We start from the raw sequence: 18,394 nt of genomic DNA, 5'->3' as shown, positions 1-18,394 counted from the left end.
GACGAGTTTCAGAAGAAAGTTCTTTGTTTCTGCCCATTTTGAGCCTGAAATCGAACCCACAAATACTGATGCTCCAGATACTCAACTAGCCTAAAGGCCAGTGTTATTGCTTCTTTAATCAGAACAACAGTTTTCAGCTGTGCTAACATAATTGCAAAAAGGTTTTCTAATGATCAATTAGCCTTTTAAAATGATAAACACAATGTGCCATTGGAACACAGATGGTTGCTGATAATGGACCTCTGTACGCCTATGTAGATATTCCACTACAAATCAGCCATTTCCAGCTACAATAGTCATTTACAACATTAACAATGTCTACACTGTATTTCTGATCAATTTGAAGTTATTTTAATGGACAAAAACAAGGACATTTCTAAGTGACCCCAAACTTTTGAACGGTAGTGTGTGTATGTATATATATATATATATATATATATATACACTTTTTTTCTATTTAACTATTTGCTTTGATATCTGCACTTTGTGAAACGCATTACTAGCAACATAAAACGTTTGTACCATGTCTATGTGTTGCATAGACTGTACAGAGTGTGTGTGTGAACACTGTTTAAATGGCCTATGTTTTCTTTTGGAGCAGTGAGAGAGGCTGTTTTTTCCTTATCAGTGTTATCCCAAGACATATTTTTATAGGCGGGACTCATAAGCCCCAACAATTGTTTTATTGAAAGGGGAAGTTATTGTTGTGCTGTATGCAATTTGCAAATAATCTTTACATCTAATAAGCTTGTTAATAAGTATTTTATACACAGGATTTGTTTAACATACTTTCTGGTCTGGTTTCCCTGACACAGATTAAGTCTAATCCAAGACTAAACATTTACTTCCATGGATATTCTCCATTGAGCATGATTTTTACTCCAGGACTAGGCTTAGAGCTATATTCAACCTTGTCCAAATGAAAACCATGACCTTCTTTTTAAATCTATTTCTACTTTTTCTTTGCTTTATCTCCAAGTGGAGGCTATTCCATAGACAAATGCCTGTATAGAAAAACGTGCTCCTCGCAGTACTGTTTACTCTTGGGATTTTACAAGATGTAACACTAGCTCTGGTATTGTAACTGTGTTGGTTATAGACCATGTCAATGTGGTTTTTCATATAACCTGGGGCACAATCATTTAAGATGTCAAACATATGATTAAGGTTAAGTTGGTCCACTCTGGACTCCAAAGGAAACACGTCCACCTCCCTTTGGAACCAAGCCATCCGCATATCACGGAGAAACCACTGAGTTCTATGTTCATAGATTGAGCCAGCCAAGTTTCTGCAAGGCAAATAATATAGCAGATTTTCTGATAGGAGACTCTCGAACAAATCTCTCTATAGAGTGACTGGACATTTGCCAATAAAACGGAGGAGAGTGCCGGTCGATTTCCACTTTTTTCTCTATGCGTATTCCGACCTTGAATTTAAGCATGAGAATAGCGTGCTATTCACCTGCTATTCGTTTTGGGTGGCGATCGAATTAATGAAGTTGTGACGGAGGTGTATCCACAGATATGCCGTATTCCGACTTTTATTTAATACCCTAATAATTCCACCACCTTTACGCGCGAGGAAACCATGAGTAAGGTCTGGTGAACCTACTGGTTCCAAGTGTAACGTTATTTTTTCCGATAGAAATAACACCGTTCTCCATGCACTGTAATTTACAACTTGATAAGAGCTAGGTAAATGAGTAATCCTTTTGAATAAGGGAATTGTACATACAAATTACACTTGTTTTCGATCTATTTTACATGATTATCGCTGGAGACAAACTGAAGGATATAACGTTTTGAATCCGATGTTTATTTGTGTATCAGCTCATAAAACATGTGCCATGGAATCGGTAAATCGAAAACCTCTTCCCAAGTATTTACAACCTGTATAGCACAGCTGTACATTTTTTGGTCCTTAAATGAAGCTAGTATAGTTTTTTAGTTATCACAATTTTCTTTAACCAGTTTTGGTCTTTAACGCCGTTTCCTCTTTCATTTTTGCTGAAATGCTGAAATTAGTTGGTTGTACTTTTGGATAGGACAGACATTTCCATATATTTTGTTAGCTGCATGTTTGACATAACTCAAACAGTCCTATTCATGATATAATATACAAAGTTGATAACGTTTTTTATATTTTATTATTTTTAAATAAATTATTATATTTGAGTTTAACCATAATATCTGTTGTAATATTTGTTCTGTTCTGTTTTCTGGTGGCTTAAACTGAAATTGCAACCAACTTAAAAAAAATAAAAAAAATAGCAATTTGGAGATGATTTCATTTTCAAATAACCGAAAGTGAGAGGTTGTAATCTGAATAAAGGGAAAAAGCCATTGTTACTAATCTGCTAGAGAACCAGTTTGGATTTAAGTATTGCTTTTGTATGACTGCAGCCTTTATTGAGAGGTCTAATGCTGTAATATTTAATCATTTCTGCCCTCCAAATTCATATTCATTATATAAATAGGACTGTTTAATTTTGTCTGGTTTGCCATTCCAAATCAAATTGAATATTTTTGGTTCATATACATTTTTTTTTTTAAACAAGTCGTTAGGTGTAGGCAGGGCCATAAGCAAGTAGGTGACCTTGGATATGACTAAAGAGTTAATCAGGGTGAATTTTCCGAGTATCAGGGAAATTATACCTAGTATGTCCACTTCAACATTGGTAAACTACACGGTAATTTAAAAGTTGTATTTTTTTGTGATCCAATATTTAATATAGTACACTTATCATAGTTCAGTTGTAATCCAGAGAGGTTAGAAAAATCATCTAGATCCTCTATGAGGCTGTGGAGGGATTAAAATTGTGGATTTAAAAGAAAATATGAATCAGTAGTGTACATATATATATATTATCTCCAATGTATTGTCAATGCAAAAAAAATAATAATTCTGATTAGGGTGAATAATATCCGACAATACCGTTTTAATTCTATGCGCTATGCATTTTGCTAGAATTTTTCCATCACAACACTGAAGTGTAAGGGGACTCCAATTGTTTTATTTTTTAAATGGACTGGATCTTTATATTTACCATCTAGGTCCTGTTTCAATAATAGTGAAATCAGACCTTCTTGTTGGGTATTAGATAGTCTACTATTTTTATAGGAGTGGTTAAAAAAATGCTAATATCGGTCCTCAGCGTACATAAAAAAAGGTTTGATATACCTCAACTGGTATGCCATCCAGCCCTGGAGTTTTCACAGACTTAAAGGCTTTCATTGCATCAAGAAGTTCCTCCTCTATAATTTGGTCTTCACATGAGCCTTTCAGTACAGATGTTAATTTTACATTATTAAAATAAAAAAATCCTTACAATTAACTTTGGTTAGTGGAGATGGAGACTGAAACGAAACAGTGTTCCTAGGCCATCATTGAAAATAAGATTTTTTTCTTAACTGACTTGCCTAGTTAAATCATTTTACATTTTACATTTTAGTCATTTAGCAGACGCTCTTATCCAGAGCGACTTACATTTCATATATTTTTTTTCTGGCCTGGCCCCCCGTGGGAATCGAACCCACAACCCTGGTGTTGCAAACACCATGCTCTACCAAACGAGCTACAGGGAAGGCTATAAAGGTAAAATAAAAATGAAATATGCTTATAGTACATTACTTCCTCTTTTAAAATATTGTTTGGTGACTGATCTGTACCTTGACGCAATCCTGTATCTTAGCTCTATGGACAATTTCTTCGACCTCATGGTTTGGTTTTTGCTCTGACATGCACTGTCAACTGTGGGACCTTATATAGACAGGTGTGTGCCTTTCCAAATAATGTCCAATCAATTGAATTTACCACAGGTGGACTCAAATAAAGTTGTAGAAACATCTCAAGGATGATCAATGGAAACAGGATGCACCTGAGCTCAATTTCAAGTCTCATAGCAAAGGGTCTGAATACTTATGTAAATAAGGTATTTCTGGTTTGTATTTTTGATAAATTTGCAAAAGTTCCTACAAACCTGTTTTCGCATTGCCATTATGGGGTATTGTGTGTAGATTGATGAGGGGGGAAAAACAATTTAATCCATTTTAGAATAAGGCTGTAACGTCACAAAATGTACGATGATGATTGGGTGTCCATATAGCTGTACCATGATATTTGCACTGCTACTGACTAAACCTCCAATTGTTCTCCACTACCTCCAAAAACTTGGCCGTCCCAGTGACTGGCATACCAGCACTGTCCACCTGGATCCTAGGGTCTTTGAGAGATTGGGACCCATCCTTTGAAAAGTGCACACAGTGCCACCTACAGAACAGAAGCAGATCAACAGCCAAAAGCATTTCCAAGTCCCTCACCTTGGATATACTGTATACAGTTATTCCCCCCCAAAAAATGTATATTACAAATTCTTGCTTATCTTAATTTATTTCCACATTTAACAAATAATATGTGTAATAATGTAGGCACTTCCTACTAAGGAATATAACCTATAACCAGGACTGACATTTGTTGCAGGAGATTTCTGCTTGAGTGTAAATGGTTAAATAATTCTACCCTGAATTTAGGGATAGGGTCTATATAGCCTGTAGAATGAGTAACTAAAGGGTTAAGCATAAGTCTCAGGAGATTGACTAGAATGAGAGAGGAATTGGGGGCTGTGTGTTTAAGTAAACATTAAGACCTGTGAAACTGTCGTTGACCTGACCTAGCTTGAACCCTCTAGGTTTCCTTAATCTCAGAGATGTGAAACTGTCGGCTGGGTAAGAATTTATGGTGTTGAGAGTTCTGGGGAAGAACAATGAACTCTCCTTAGTGTTAGTGTGTAATGTGTGTGCGTAAATGAGGAGCCTGGTATATAATAGATGTTTTGTGTATGAACTGCAGAACGTTCTCTGAATAAACTGTACGAACCTTTTGCAGAAAGCTGAGTCCTTGCCTAATTATTATTAACCCAGTGTCTTACAAACCTTGGGGATTAGTCAAGGCTTATTGGTTGGTAATTAATAGCATTGGGATTCGAAAATTCCCGTATCAATTGGTCCTTCGAGCGGATGATCAATACCCGTTGACTGTCATTCCATAAAAAACAAAGTCCTGTCCTCTAATATTGAGGGTTCATTTCAGGCCGGTGGCGAACTGGAACACGACAGTAAACGGTGACGAGATCTAACCAAAATTATACCTCAGCTGCAAGGAAAAGGTCAGTAAATCTTTATCCACGCGGATTTGGGGAATGATATCGGTATGATTGCATTAAATTAAAGATGAGAAGGATGTTGATGTAATGTAGGTGTCAAACGCTAGAATATCCGCCAGGGCATTCCAACCTGGTGACCTATCTTTAGAAGGTTGTATAAAGAACCCTGACATAGGTAGTATTTTATGCAATTGGAAGATAGAAATCAGGTGTAGAAGCCACCTAGGAATTTATAAGTCCTCAGTGACTTTGTCCGTAAGGACACCGGGCACCTGCAATACCAATGTAAACTAAAGACCCTGGTGACCTGTCTTTAGAAGGTTGTATAGAGAACCATGACATATGTAGTATTCTATGCAATAGGAAGATAGGAATCGGGCGTAGTAGGAGGAAGAGATACACACATAGAGGGTAATAGAACGCACACATAGATTGGGAGGAGAAGTAGAAGAACAACAGATAAGTATTGAATAGACATGAGTAGTAAATCCTCTCAGACGGAGAGGACTCCCAAGTCCCCCACAGAGACACAGAAAAGAGAACAGGATTTAGCAAACTTATTGAGAAAGTGGATAGAGGTGGAGAAAGGGAGAAAGTCGAGAAAAGTGGATAGAGACAGTCAAAAGAAAGGGGGAGATAGATGCTTTAACTGTAACAAACCGGGTCATTTCGCTAGAGATTGTGAAGCACCGTGTAAACACTGCAATAAAGTAGGGCATAATAACAGAGACTGTAAAAAGAGTGAACCGGTTGAGGTAGAGCATCTAACAGTAACTGTAGGGGTAACTGTGTTCAAGAAAAAAAAGACAAGAATAAATGGATAGGAATAATGAAATTATATGTTTCAACTGTCAGAAGTCGGGGCATTATGCAAGGGATTGTGAGGCACCGTGTAAACATTGTAACAAAACGGGACATAATAACCGAGATTGTAAAAAGCAGAAAGAGAAAATGGGAAACGGAGAGTAGAGAAAGGATAGAACCAGACGATAGAAAGCCTTTTAATTGCGATAAGACAGGACATTTCGCACGGGAGTGTAAGGCTCCCTGTAAACATTGTGACCGAGTAGGACACAACCACCGAAATTGCAACCCTAAGCAATAGCATTGGTGGTTCAGTGGTCGAATTCTCGATTGCCCTGTGCAAGGCCCGGGTTCGTATCCCAGCCTATGCACCAGGAGACTAAAATGTACGTTTCTGATGTTAATTTAATTATTGTTATGTTCTGACTGGAACGATACGGTTGTTAGTGTTTGTTTAAGATAGAAACCGAACGTTTTGATAGCTTGTTTAGTTTAAATTGAAAGACAAAGTCATTCAAAAGGATAGCGAGGCGAATTCAATAAAGTACGTTGTTTGTTGTCTGAATAGCCTGCTGAAAGGACATTTCATAAGAGTGAAGCCAAAAGAGATGAAAAAGTTGTAACATTGGTTTTAATCTTACAAATAGAGGTAAGGCAGAACACTGTTTGAAAAGAGGTCATATTTTTTCCTACGGGTAAAACGAGGAGAGTTGGTTGTGAATAATGGAATCGTAAAAGTTTTGTGATAGATTCTGGTTATTGATTCGAGGTTTGATTGTTTAGTAACACCAGTGAATTGAACAGGAAATGAATGTAAGCTAAACATTATAATGTTTCCATTGCATGGAAAAATGTCAAGTCAGTAAAGTGAATTGCAGGTAGAGTTCATTTTATTTTTACAGGGACAGTGCACATTAAACACAGTTGTGTGTATAATGGCAGGGTATTCCTAGCAAACAGAATAGGCCTGTTTGTAGACAAACGGAAGGGATTTTAATGTTGTAAAGCAAGCTGGGGTCAAATTAGTCAAATAGTACGTTAAATATGGGAGTTTCATAGATTTGAAGTACAGTATTGTAGATCAGGGTAGTGTATGTTCAATTAAGTACACATAACAATCGAGGAAGTTTAAAGCCAATGATTAATGATTTGAGGGAGAACAGTGGAATTATTATAAGGTTTGGTTTGTAGTCAATGTTTGGGTTTCTGAATCGGTGTAGTATAATGAATGCTGACCAAATGTTCGTGGCTATTTTCCTGAAAAAAAGGAGCGTTTCAATGTCTCTCTGTGGAAAGTTTCCTAAGGACGATATCTTAAAGGGGTATACACACATAGAATTTTAGAAGTTTTATTTTCTGAGTTTTAATTAAAAACGTTAATTATTTTGGATAGAGTAATGTTCCGGGAACCTGAGATACAATATGTAGATAAAGTTTGACGTTTTTTCTTTAATTTATCTAATAAAGTAAGGAAGGACATTTTTTTAAGGAGTGGTATGACTTTTGACCTCTATTATGGCTCTTCTGTGGGGTCTGATCAGCCGCATAGGAGGGCCATTTGGATAATGAAGAAAAAAGGTCACTTGTGATACTAACTTTAAGGAAATTTGTAGAACTGATGATTAGGATGAAGTTTAAAGTTCTTAGACATATCTGTAATTTAAGCACATGAGACGGCAATGCAAGATATTGAAGCCAACAAGGCTGTGAAATTGATATAATAAGTATTATTATATTTTGTTATTGAACTAGGGTATAAAGTTAGCAATAATAAGTTTAATTAATGGTAGACTTATTTTAAGTATTTAGAATATATTTTAAGTCTGAAGGAGTAAGAACAAATGAGGAATAGATTTTGGTTGTTCAACTTCTGGACATCAGACAGTGTAATGACTGTCTGCTCCATTGGTTATGAAACAGGGGATGTCAGGAGAGTAGGCATGCATTCCAATCCTGAACTCCAGGTTATGTATAGGATAACCGGTTGAATGATTCTGTTGAATGTGGTTGTCACCCCCACAGGAAGACTGAGGCCATAAAATAGATTACTCCCACCTTTGAAGACTTGGTAGAGGGGGGTGTAATTATAGAAAGTGATGCATAGTGCAGTTCTCCAAGGTTTTGGCCAAGAGAGCAGGCCCAGTTGGGAATTCTGCCATAAGAGGAGTGGTAACAACTTCTGGTAAACCTATTACACATGGTCAGTTGATTTTGAACTTATTAAATGGTGTACTTTTACCAGAGAAGTTAGCTATTTGTAAGTGTGAGGTTCCTATTTAAGAGACGGATCAAATTAGCAATGGCAACAGAAAGGCAGATAAAGAAGAGATAAAGATAAGCTTTAAACCACATACATCCACACAGCAATATTTGAAAGAGGAAGTAAACATAGACAAAACCCTACTAAAAGTTAGTCAGTCTAGAGCACCAGTAAAGGAGATTTCTAAATAGAAAAAGTTAGGAGCGGTCTATTAAGATGGGACTTGGTACAGGGATAAGTTTCCCATACTATCTAAGTCATTGTTCAGATATGCAGGAATATTGATGCATGGGCAAAGCCATGTATCAAAAGGGGGATAATGGAAATAATTAGGAAACATTTCGAAACATACGTGATAACAAATTACTTAAAAAAAATACAATTGTTCAAGGTGTGTTTTATGTGCATAGAATAATCTTCAAGGTAGAGGAAGAGCAACAATGGGAGAATACTGCCAGGTAGAATTAGAATATCCATTCCAACAATTGGAAAGGGACTTCATTGATATATTTTAGAACCTATCCTGAAGTGAAGGAAAGAAGTGGTGTTTAGCAATAATAGATAAGAATAGTAAATGGGTAGAAGCGTTCCCAACTTACGTGGCGGAAATGATTATGGTAGCTAAAATAATAGGTTAAGATATTATCCCTAGAGTTGGTTTACTAGGATCTATTTCTTTACGTAATAGATTAGAATTTAGCTAATCAGGAAGAGAGAGCCTATAGAATGCCAGAATTAGGGAGATTAGAACAGGCAGACATAGAAGTTGAAGATATACTAGCAGAACACACGAGAAGACTGTTTGTTAACCATACTATAGATTTTGTGTCCAATAGGTGAATTACAGGAGAAGGTGATTCACGCAATACAGCCTGGAGACTGGGTGTGGATCCAGTCCCTGAGGAGGAAAGACTGGAAACAGCCCTGTTGGGAAGGACCCTACCAGGTTCTGTTAACTACAGCCTTTGCCATTAGAATATCTGAGAGAGCCACTTGGGTCCCCGTTACCCACTGCAAGAAGGTAGGAACACATGCGAGCACTACTGATCACACACAGAGTTAGGAGAAGAACCGAGTACCAATAGGGTCCGGGAGTTACCTCCTTAATGAAGATTCCCTAACCCGACCTGTCATCCCTGTGTGTGCTACTAGAGTGTGAGTATGGGGTGGTTCTGGGCAGATAAGCTATAGGCAGGAGAGGGTTGGCGGTTTTTGGGAAAATGGGGGACCCTAAGCTGCATCATAGTATGAATAATATTTTTGATACATCCAGATCCAGCATCAGTCGGCATAAATTGTACTGAATCTCTACCATTTTGAGAAGCAAAAGACAAAATACTCAAAATAAGGACAGGCAAGGAACAGTAACCTATAAAATAGGGGTTAGAGAAGGACAAAACGCGAGATTTAAGATGAGGATACTAAATATGACTAACGGGAGGGGACACTGTTATAATGAGATAAATGATGACAACATTCCCTTATACCTGTGTCAACCAACTAGGTCTATGTATTCCTGGTCCCAGGTGTTTAAACACACAGGGGGCAGGGAATATGAGACTAATATTTGGAAATGGAGTGCATGGTGGGGTGTTGAACGGAATAAGGATATTCCCTCATGTATGTTGGGGATAGTAGTAACTATACAAAATGTAACTAGTAATGACATGCAAATTAAGTATATGGCATGCGCTGATGAGTATGGCAAGGATACCTGCATATCATTTCAGTTGACAGACACTACAGTGAAGGAACCCGTAGTAAATCCGTTATTAGGAATTGATAATTCAGGTGGAAAAACTTTTGGTTCCACTAGTCTACCGGATGGGAAGGATTTCCTTCTTCAAGAAAGGAACCAAGGAATACCAGGTGAAAATCTCTGGTTAAAATGGATGAATTACACGGCCAGGGCTCTGGGCCAACTAATTGTTATGCATGTTCTACTGGGCGACCAACTATGTGGCTCCAATGCCACAGACTATGCTCTCTTGTGTGTTAGACTTAGGATCTAAACAGGAAGAGGTAAACTGTACAGGGATGGGGTTGGCCAGATTAAAGAGAGCAGCCAATCCACCTCAGTTCACTCTAACCCCTGGAGAGTATCAGTGTTATAGGCACAGGAATGTTAGTAGGGATTTGGGAGATTTTAATGGATGTAAGAAAGTAGTGAATGTGACAGACTTAGATTGGGAAGTGCAGGAGAAGATTCTAAACCTCACAGCACCTATAACTGATGTATGGTGGGCATGTACCGACCAAGGACGCATAAGGCAGATGTTGCCAAAAGGGTGGGTAGGTACCTGCGCCCCGGTGTTATTGGTTCAACCAGTAAGGATTAGTCATCAAAGGCCAGTGGTGAGTAAAATAGTAAGAAATAAGAGAGGTCTGGTTTTAGATGAGGGAGGCCCCATATGGATGGATTCCATAGGGATCCCTAGAGGAGTACCAGATGAGTACAAGGCGTTGAATCAAATAGGTGAAGGGTTCACAACTACTTTCTTTTGGTGAGTTATGATAAATAAGAATGTGTATTGGATAAACTATATTTATTATAATCAGCAAAGATTTGTAAATCAGACTAGAGATGCAGTGAAGGGAATCTCTGACCAATTATCCGTCACCTCCCTCATGACTTGGCAAAATAGGTTGGCTCTCGATATGTTATTGGCAGATAAGGGAGGGGTTTGTAGAATGGTGGGGGGTCATTGCTGTACATTTATTCCAAATAATACATCACCAGAGGGGACTGTAGCTAGAGCCTTGGCTGTGTGGACTGCACTACGTGAATAATGGGCTGAGAACTCAGGGGTGAATACATCTGTGACAGGGTGGTTTGATGAAATGTTTGGCAAATGGAAAACCATAGTAGCTACTATTGTGGGGGCTGCTATTGTTTGTATGGGTATGCTGATATTATGTGGTTGTTGTTTTATTCCCTGTGTCCGAGGTTTGGTGGGTAAGGCGTTGGAGAATACAGTGACTCAGCAGATGGTGAGGTACGGGCCTATCACAGAGTCTGATCAATGGAATGAACAATATACAGATCCAGACCTGATGGACACCGTTGATACATTCAATCCGGAGGAGCCGGAACTTCATGAGAATATATAAAATATTTAGAGACTGTTTATCTAATGACGATCATGATAAAAAAAATCACAAACAGAAGAGTTATGATTGTGTAGTATTAAACAGCCATCGAAGAGTCGATGATGTATATACATGTAATGGTTTGATTGGGTATGATTTTATTTTCTTATAAAAAAGTGAAGCATCAGTGTGTAACATTTAGTTAAAAGGTAGATTTGTTCCTATTGAAATACTTGGATGTAGGTCTAGAATGGTCATTGATGTGTATCGAAGGAAAATACATGTATTGATTTTGTTTATTTTTATGTAACATTTATGTTTACCATAGAGTTGGATGAATCAGTGTGAATTATTGAGTCATTAAGGGTGGATTGTTGCAGGAGATTTCTGCTTGAGTGTAAATGATTAAATAATTCTACCCTGAATTTAGGGATAGGGTCTATATAGTGTGGTGGATGAATCAGAATTAGTCGGGTAACATATATAATTAAGATGTTTTATTAGTATAATATGCTTATGTGAGATACTTGTCATTAGAAAGTGTCCTTTGGACTCTGGTGTCTTTAAGTTGCACGTTTCCCTTAGCTGGGGCTCAGTCACTTGGGGCCCAGAGAGGGGAGAGGTCAGGCTTGTCTTTTTTGTGTGAATGTGTCTTTACCTATTCTTAAACCATGTGAAGGGATGGCGTGATTAATGGGGAACCAATGACTTGTCTCCACAATGTCTGTAAGCAAGTCACTCCCTCCTTTTCTTTATTGTGGGGAGGTTTATGGTAGTGTCTGGGACCATTGTATGTCCTCTCTTAGATCTCGCACTTATCCTGTGATAGTATATGGCCTAGAGGCTCACTCCCCTCAGTGAGCTGTCCAGGAGTGGGAACAAGAGGTGTTTTACTGAGGATGGGCCGCTATGAGATAGCACTGACAGAGGAGATTTATGATGTATTTTGATAAGAATGCCTAAAAAGCATTCCAGAGGAAATGAGCTAATAGTTCTGTTCAATACCGTACCAGGGATGGACGGTTCTAAGGGGACCAGATACTGGTCTATATAATGAACCCAGTTGATATAGCAGTTACTGCCTGCTGTGTTTTATGGATATCTGTCATATAAAAAACTTAACCTTGTGACCCATTCTATGTACCTGTGGTTTGTCATGTACGTTGAGAGGGGTGGACCTTGAGTATAAAAGCTCTTTGTATTGAAGGTGTTGTCACCTTCCTGGTTCATTCGAGAGAATGCATTATTGAAGGTCAAGTGCTTTTGCAAAAGTATCTTAAGTATTAAAGATGTAGTTTAACTTGGACTGGTGGGCTGGTAACTCTCCTCATTTGGTAATGCAGAAATTAGCCACCACAATAGCCTGTAGAATGAGTAACTAAAGGGTTAAGCATAAGTCTCAGGAGATTGACTAGAATGAGAGAGGATTTGGGGGCTGTGTGTTTAAGTAAACATTAAGACCTGTTAAACAGTGGTTGACCTGACCTAGCTTGAACCCTCTAGGTTTCCCTAATCTCAGAGATATGAAACTGTCGGCTGGGTAAGAATTTACGGTGTTGAGAGTTCTGGGGAAGAACAATTAACCCTCCTTAGTGTTAGTGTGTAATGTGTGTGCGTAAATGAGGAGCCTGGTATATAATAGATGTTTTGTGTATGAACTGCAGAACGTTCTCTGAATAAACTGTACGAACCTTTTGCAGAAAGCTGAGTCCTTGCCTAATTATTATTAGCCCAGTGTCTTACAAACCTTGGGGATTAGTCAAGGCTTATTGATTGGTAATTAATACATTGGGATCCGAAAATTCCCGTATCAACATTACAAAAATAAAATTTTCGTCAAGCAAACAATTATTGGGATTCATCCTATACTGTCCCTAACATCATTATTCCATGGCAACAGATGTGGGATACCTACACGCACTCTCCCAACCCCTCCCCTACAAACAACCACAAGCTCAGATGTTAAACAGTTGTTCCAACCCTGAGCCCAACTCAAGAGAAGACTTGATGTGTGAATGTGTATACCAGTGGCGACCCATCATTCAGGGCAGGTGGGGCTGAGCTAATAAAGCTGCAAACAAACATGGTCTCTTTTTTTGCTTTCTTGAGAACGGCAGTTCCAAAATGCAGGTGTTTCAACTTAACTCAGTTCTTTCTGTGGTGGTGGGGCATTCCAGCAACCAGCAGAAAATACAGAGCGTAGAGGTTGGTAATGTTCTCTAGTTAAGCCGTGATTGGCTCAGTGTTCTGTCACTCATGGGGACACTACTGTACGTCACCACAAAATCTACAAGGGAAAGCTCAAACATTCAAGCCCCTTGGAGTGCTGCCATAGAGTTACATTAGAAGTGCCCATCCAAGAAGGCTCAAGGCCATTGGCCACAGATAAAATGACGTCAAATCATGTTATATCTACTGTAGCTTTGATTGTACTGATCATGTCAACGTCATACTTTCAAAATCTTAGCTAGCGAGCTAGACAATCAGTTATCATCATGAATCAAGTCGACAATCTATTGGCAAATCCTTTTCAATCCTTGTCATATGAATAGAAATTATAGATAAACCGTGTCGGTGCTCATCGGCCATTGGACATAAACATTACACAACAAGTTGGAAATCACAAATTCTACAACGAGTGGTTTGAAAGGAATCAGTAGCTAACTGCAAGCGTTGGAAAGCAATCACTAGCCTGCTATTCAGTGGAGAGGGTGTGTGGTCCAAGTCTGGGTTTAAGGGTCTTTTTTCCAATCTTAAAAGGATAAAGATTTGCATGCAACACCATTGGCCAGAAAATGTTGAATACATTGGCCATGCCATCAATCCAGCATTTCACTTCTGCCATTTTCAAAACAACTGGAAACTCGGAACTGAGAAATCTCAGACTTCAGTGAGTTCAAGACAACTGGGAACTCTGAAAAAAACTAGCTACATTTTGAACGATCATCCAACTCGGAATTCCATGTCGGAATCTCTGGCCTTTTTCTAGAGCTGAAGATCATTGACGTCATGATTGAACCTTGTTTTTTTCAGAGTTCCCAGTTGTCTTGAAAGCACCATAAATCCAGAGAATGGCAGAACTTGATGACATAGTTTGATGACAAAATTTGCCCACAAGAAGGACCACCATGCCACCGTCCTGTTAAAGTGAGCACAGCACAACAAGGTGAGTCCAAAAATGTATTGTATGCTGCTGCGTAAATGATGTAATATGCCAGGGAGATATGTATACTGTAGCTAAGAAAGTAATGCTAAGTGTATGTTGTGTAGAAAGCTGTTAGTGGATCCCTCCCCATGGGATACTGCAGCTAGTGTTGCCAGGTGGGGGTACTCCACCGAAATTCCCACCAGCTAGGTATGACGTCATCAAGGTTCTCATTAGCAGCTTTGAGAGATTCCATTTATATTATGCTCACCCATCCAGGGGCTTTGGCTTTGTTGGATCAACCCTGCCAGGCAGGCTAAGACTCTTGAGGGGGCGGTGCTGCTTTAGTGGGTCTCTGGTCGCATTTATCTTTCTGTCTTGGCTGCGTATAGGCTACTTGCAGTAGGCCTATCAAACAGATAAGGACTTTTCCTTAATGTGTGGGTCACTCAGGTGGGTGTCTAGGATATAGGGTTGTCTTAATTATAGACTACCCCGACATTCTCTGTTTCCTATTTCTATCATGTTATATATTATCCACTATCAGTATCGACAATCAGTAGGCCTAATAACCACACATATTCAACTGCCAATTTACTGTTAGTTCCTTTCAGTTGGTACAGCCTACATTATCATTCCATTTATTTACAAGGTTTAATTTACCTTCATTTGCTTCCCCTGTAAACATTGTAATGACCATGTGGTTGTTGCTGAGGATCATTAAAAATTGTTGACAATATACACTAAGTGTACAAAACATTAGGAACACCTTTCCATCATGTAGTCTGACCAGGTTAATCCAGGTGAAAGCAATGATCCTTTATTGATGTCACTTGTTAAATCCACTTAAATCAGTGTAGATGAAGGGGAGGAGACAGGTTAAAGAAGGATGCTTAATCCTTGAGACAAATTGAGACTTGGATTGTGTAGGTGTGCCATTCAGAGGGTGAATGGGCAAGATTGGTGCACCGGTTTGAGTGTGACAAGAACTGCAATGCTGCTGAGTTTTTCATGCTTAACAATTTCCCGTGTGTATCAAGAATGGTACACCACACAAAGGACATCCAGCCAACTTGTGACAACTGTGGGAAACATTGGAGTCAACACTGGACTTTTGAACTGAAAATGTAGATTGACTTTTGAACTGTAAATTGGATTGGGAACAGGATTATGTGCTTGATGATTTAGGCCAGGGGTATGTGCTTGATGATGAGATTATTCCCCACAATTCTCATAAGAGTTTCTTGCTCATTTCAGGAGCTACAGCTTTCCTATCTAAGGTCAAACTTTAAAAGCTCTCAAACTGGTAATGTTCCCAAATCACCAATGTCCATCTCAAGTGAATCAAGAAATCTGTGGACTTTTAATTTGAAAAAAATATGGCATCATAACAAACGTTTTATTAGATATTTTTTTTACAACATCATATGGTACAGTAACATTTGAACAAATGAAAAAGCTCAAACATCCTCAACAACACAAACAACTACAAGCAAACAACAATTCAACTCATTGTTGCCTCAATCATACATTCACTCCTCCCTTCCTTTGCTCAAAGTTAAAGATCAAATGGAATGGCCACAAAAACATTTACCGTTTGTCCTCAATCTCTAGCTTCATTTGAGAGCCAAAGTCAAAATCATTTGACAAAGCCAACATAGTATTACAACCAAGTAACTATGTCTTGCTCTAACTGTGCTATTCAAATTTGGTTGAACTGTGTTCTTTCTGACTCAAGAAAGTGTGGAGCGCAAAGTGCAACATTTATTGTGTTTGTGGGTAATGGGGAAAAGATAGATAATAATAGTTCAATGAATGTATTTCCACTATATGACAGACTTACAACCTAGAGTTGAAGTCGGAAGTTTACATACACTTAGGTTGGAGTCATTAAAACTTGTTTTTCAACCACTCCACAAATTTCTTGTTAACAAACTATATTTTTGGCAAGTCAGTTTGTCTACTTTGTGCATGACACAAGTCATTTTTGCAACAATTGTTTACAGACAGATTATTTCACTTATAATTGTCACGGCTGTCGTAGGAATGAGAGGACCAAGGTGCAGCGTGTGTGTCGTTCCACATTTTATTTAATCTGTGAAACTTTGCAATACATAAATAAACTGAATAAACAAAACAAACCCTGACGCAGAGGAGAAACAAACACTACTCAAAAATAATCACCCACAAAACCCAGGAAGAAAAACCCCTACTTAAGTATGATCTCCAATTAGAGACAACGAGGACCAGCTGCCTCTAATTAGAGACCATCCCAAACAAACCAACATAGAAATACAAAAACTAGAACCCAAGAACATAGAAATAGAACACATAGAATAAACCCCCCTGTCACACCCTGACCTACTCTACCATAGAAAATAACAGCTTACTAAGGTCAGGACTTGACAATAATTCACTGTATCACAATTCCAGTGGGTCAGAAGTTTACATGCACTAAGTTGGCTGTGACTTTAAACAGCTTGGAAAATTCCAGAAAATGATGTCATGGCTTTAGAAGCTTCTGATAGGCTAATTGACATCATTTGAGTCAATTGGAGGTGTACCTGGGGATGTATTTAAAGGCCTACCTTCAACGCAGTGTCTCTTTGCTTGACATCATGGGAAAATCAAAAGAAATCAGCCAAGACCTCCACAAGTCTGGTTCATCCTTGGGAGCAATTTCCAAACACCTGAAGGTACCACGTTCATCTGTACAAACAATAGTACGCAAGTATAAACACCATGGGACCACACAGCTGTCATACCGCTCAGGAAGGAGACACGTTCTGTCTCCTAGAGATTAACGTACTTTGGTGCAAAAAGTGCAAATCAATCCCAGAACAACAGCAAAGGACCTTGTGAAGATGCTGAAGGAAACGGGTACAAAAGTATCTATATCCACAGTAAAACAAGTCCTATATCAACGTAACCTGAAAGGCCGCTCAGCAAGGAAGAAGCCACTGCTCCAAACTGCCTTAAAGAAGCCAGACTACGGTTTGCAACTGCACATGGTGACAAAGATCGTACTTTTTGGAGAAATGTCCTCTGGTCAGATGACAAAAATAGAACTGTTTGCCCATAATGACCATTGTTGTGTTTGGAGGAAAAAGGGGGAGGCTTGCAAGTCGAAAAACACTGTTCCAACCGTGAAGCATGGGGGTGGCAGCATCATGTTTTGGGGGTGCTTTGCTGCAGGAGGGACTGGTGCACTTCACAAAATAGATGGCATCATGAGGTAGGAAAATTATGTGTATGTATATAAAGTAACATCTCAAGACATCAGTCAGGAAGTTAACGCTTGGTTGCAAATGGGTCTTCCAAATGGACAATGACCCTAAGCATACTTCCAAAGTTGTGGCAAAATGGCTTAAGGACAACAAAGTCAAGATATTGGAGTGGCCATCACAAAGCCCTGACCTCAATCCTATAGAAAATTTGTGGGCAGAACTGAAAAAGCGTGTGCAAGCAAGGAGGCCTACAAACCTGACTCAGTTACACGAGCTCTGTCAGGAGGAATGGGCCAAAATTCACCCAACTTATTGTGGGAAGCTTGTGGAAGGCTTCCCAAAACGTTTGACCCAAGTTCAACAATTTAAAGGCAATGCTACCAAGTACTAATTGAGTGTATGTAAACTTCTGAACCACTGGGAATGTGATGACATAAAAGCTGAAATAAATCTTTCTCTCTACTACTATTCTGACATTCACATTCTTAAAATAAAGTGGTGATCCTAACTGACCTAAAACAGGGAATCATTTTTACTAAGATTAAATGTCAGGAATTGTGAAACTGAGTTTAAATGTATTTGGCTAAGGTGTGTGTTAACTTCTGACTTCAACTGTATATGGAATATACAAAACATTAAGAGCCAGCTTCCCGGACACAGACAAAGCCTAGTCCTAGACTAAAAAGCATTTTAATGGAGAATACTAG

General features: G+C 38.7%; 1 long non-coding RNA gene across 1 annotated transcript; it reads left to right on the top strand.

Moving 5' to 3' along the window:
• The first annotated feature begins 4,171 nt into the window (after positions 1-4,171).
• On the top strand, positions 4,172-11,329 carry LOC115170855 (uncharacterized). The gene is made up of 2 exons (XR_003871098.1): positions 4,172-5,164; positions 9,046-11,329. It is a non-coding gene; the product is annotated as an uncharacterized LOC115170855 (long non-coding RNA).
• Positions 11,330-18,394: the final 7,065 nt, after the last annotated feature.

This window comes from Salmo trutta, chromosome 32 (genome assembly GCF_901001165.1).
Source record: "Salmo trutta chromosome 32, fSalTru1.1, whole genome shotgun sequence".
Lineage (NCBI taxonomy): Eukaryota > Metazoa > Chordata > Actinopteri > Salmoniformes > Salmonidae > Salmo > Salmo trutta.
Note: the sequence above shows the minus strand (reverse complement) of the source record. Positions and strands in the feature narration are given on the sequence as shown.